General features: G+C 39.1%; 1 protein-coding gene across 1 annotated transcript in view; it reads right to left on the minus strand.

The window, feature by feature from the left end:
* Positions 1-3,795, minus strand: part of hectd2 (HECT domain containing 2) — a gene marked incomplete at its 5' end in the record, with an annotated part of 39,594 nt that overhangs the window by 19,255 nt on the left and 16,544 nt on the right. The gene's annotated exons all lie outside the window — the stretch shown is intronic.

The following is a 3,795-nucleotide window of genomic DNA, read 5'->3' on the forward strand; positions in this document are numbered from 1 at the left end:
CTCTCTCTCTCTCTCTGTTTTTCTACCCACTTCCTACTATTTTTCAGACTGGCTCTTACTGTTAACTTACTGTTGCTTCATTGCTTCAGTATGAGCCAGAAAACAACAAACAGTGAACAACAGATTCAGCAAATATGAATGACACAAAAAACATTCATGCAGCATCATGGCCAGATTAACCTGTTACAGTGGCCTATGGAGAGCATCAGATGCTGATCCCCCACTAGGTCTGCTCCTTCCACTCACTTTGCAATGTTTTTGATTTTGCACCAGGGCCTAATAACTAAATCTCAGTTATTACATGGATTACCATGTCTTTTTGTAAAAATGTCAATGATTCCTATGATAAATCTTATTGATTTTGGTGATGTCATAACCTTCCATCTGGTGCACCCATCAAGTCAACATTTTTATTTGTCCTAGACTTTGGTTTGACTTTGGCCAAATGTTAGCATGCCAGCATGCTAAATGTGAACATTGTCACATGAGCATGTTAGTATGCAGATGTTAGCATTTACCTCCAAGCAACACTGTGCGTAACTGAGCCAATAACATGGTTGTAGATTCTTAGGCCACGTTCAGACTGGAGGCCAAATAGGCCCAAATCAAATCTGACAGTGTGAACAGCACAAATATAGGTCTGATTATTCACATGTTATGTTACTGAGGGCCAGTTGGAAAAAAAAAAAACTTCTAAATTAGAGGCAGCAATGTATATGCAAAACATAATGTGTTTTTTGAACATTACAGCATGTAAACCTATTAACATATAACATATAAACCTGAAAAACAGCTTAATATAGCTTCTTTAACATATTATTACTCTGTTTTTGAAATGGTTTAGGACTGGAAACTTGTCAGTCTTGACTTGGGAATTGGGCCCAACCTCTGCTTCTGTGTAATAATTTGATTACACTCTTATTAATCCATTTTTCAATTATTGCCCTTTGGGGTCAATAATTGGGGTCCTGTTCTGGGGCCACACTGATTTGTTCTGATTTAATTAATGTAACTTTGTTTGGGAGATGTTTTTATCCTCTTACGATAATGTTAATACTGGTTAGCTTACCTTATTGTAGTGCTCGCAGTTAAAAGCTGCATTACTGTTTTACTTTATTTTCTAATCTTGTCCTTCATTATTTCAGATTACATATTGCGTATAATCAGTTTCATTTGTGTTGGAACAACGTACACAGCAAAACTGTGATTATATAATATTCCAGCATATGAATACTGTTCACACTGCACAAAGAGCAGCAGAAGGAGAGCTGCTGCAATGCATTTTGGGCCAGTGCCTTCTAGCAGCTTAATCCAGCCATGCCTCAATTTTGTCTCTCTATGCCTGTCTCTCTCTCCTCATGTCCCGCTTTGTCTCTCTTCCTCTCTGCTTTTTCATCAATGTTTGTTCCTCTTTGTTTACATCTGTTTATACTCTATCTTTCCATCCTCCACCCCCACTGCACCACTTTCGTTCTGCTTTTCATTTCTCTCTCTCTCTCTCTCTCTCTCTCTCTGTTACATGTTTTCTCTCCAGCCTCCTTCTCTCTCTACCACTCCATCTCCATAGTGACGCAATGCTACCATGACGACTAAACAGGAATAAGGGAGATTGATAAATTAACTCTTAGACACAAGCACACATGTGGAACATGCATGGAACACCCAGGAGCACACACACACACACTTAGACACATGCATCACACACACATTTCCCACCCTTCCTTTTTTTCTCAGTCTTGCTCTCTCCATCTGACTTTTTTTCTTGCACACTCACTGTTTCTGCCCTCAACCAAACACACACACACATGCACGCACAGACACACACACAATAACCTGGCGAGGAAAAGGCAGCTATTAGGTTATATAACCTTTTGACAGTTCCCAGCTGGCTAGTAAATAAGGATAAAGTGCTGGATCGTTCTCTATTCACACAAGCACACACAAGCACACACACGCGCACACACACACCTATACTGTATATAAACACACTCTGATATAGATACACACACACACGTACATAGTCCCGAAAGTACATTTTTACACATGGCAGGAACAACAGCATGCAGAGATCCTCTTGAGGTATTTGAAACTACAAAAGATGGAGTACGTGTGAATGTGTCAAATAAACCTACTGGAGCACGTTCTGTCCATCTCAATCACACTCTTAAAATAAAACAAATCAATAAAATCAAACTTACCAATATCACTAGAAAGTTGTGTCAGTGCAGGAAATGCAAAGATACTTTTAAGAGGCATTGTGACGGAATAAAAAGAAAAAAAAATGCACTAGAAAAAAGAAAAAAAGAAATACAGGTTTGCTCTGGGTGGGGCGTCCATGTAAGTTGCAAATGTTTCAAATTGAGTGAAAAATGAACACTAATCACAACCCTCAGTGTACCAGCATGTTAGATTTCTGTCCATCTCACTACCATTTCTTATTGCTTGGGACTGCAACTTTCTAATGAATGTAGGTACACATGCTGTAGTTATTGTGTCGGACAAAATAGGCCCATTTCCTACTCAAACAAGCTGCAAGAGGAGGAAAAAATGTGCAGCTGTTTGAGGTATATTATGTGGTCTTTGGAAAGCTGCTGGATAAAACCAGTTTTCAAACAACTACATATGCCTAATACTAATCTCAAACAGCAAATATGTTTGAAATTATTATGTATTACGATTATGTTTTTAGGTAACATAATATGGAAACGGTAATAAATATATCCGGTGTTGATACTGAGCATGTCAGTAAAATGTTAACTGACAAAAATTAAAAGGGTAGCAGCTATGTGGTGGGGCACCAACACACAGAGAGTCTTGGTGTATTGATGGTGAAACAGCTCACCACATTTTGTCTACTGGAAGGGCACCCTAGAGGGCATTTTATCATGTTTTATCTACCATAGGGGCATCCAAGTGGGTTTATGTTTTCTTTAGCTTTTTTTTACATACATTACAACATGGAAGCACCAGGGGGGTGTTTGAATGAACTCAAAGCACTTAGTTAAAGTTAGAGAAAGATTATGACTTGGTTTAATGATGAAAAAGTGCTTAATACATGAGAGTGTGTTAACTTTATTGACATTTACCAAAGCCCCAATATTTCCTGTGCATTGTATGCCCACCATCCAACCCGGTCACCTCCCTATGACTTCTGTGTGGTACAAAAATGAAACACTGACCTAACTGGAAAAAATGCTGCCTTTGAACATAACCCAGGCTGCAATTACGTTTCATAATTACTAGAAAACATGAGGACAAGAGATTGGTGGATAAAAGCTTAGATTTCTGCCCGGCAGTTAGGAGGTGCACATGTTTTAATAGTTTGTGCACATTAATTACTATTAGTATTTTGCAATACAAATTAGGAATGTGTGCCTTTATTCCAATTCAAGCCCTGCTGAAGATGCAGGACTCAACTTCAAAGTGTAGGGGAAAGAGTAAAAAGAAGAGAGAGTAGAAAAACACAGCTGGTGCCCTGGTAAGATTTCTGATTTCTGAAGAATATAAATAAGGTTGTTTAGTGGTGTGAGCTAGCTCGACCAAAGATGTGTACAGACAGTGCACTGGCTGTTCATAGTCCTACAAAAACATTATTCAAATCCATTATTAAAAATGCTATTGCCAGTCCAGAATGTTGGTGTCACGTCCCTTAGGATCAACACAGATTGGTTTGAGTCGAGTCCTTTTTTACGTGGTTACTGATACGTGGGTGTTTAAGTGGATGTGTCTGTGGGGATGCCACCTGGAGGGGATGGGGGGGTTGGGGGGAGGTTCACAACTTTTGTAAGAAATGCT

This window comes from Morone saxatilis, unplaced genomic scaffold (assembly GCF_004916995.1).
Source record: "Morone saxatilis isolate NCDOM2014 unplaced genomic scaffold, NCSU_SB_2.0 Contig19, whole genome shotgun sequence".
In the NCBI taxonomy this organism is placed as follows: domain Eukaryota; kingdom Metazoa; phylum Chordata; class Actinopteri; family Moronidae; genus Morone; species Morone saxatilis.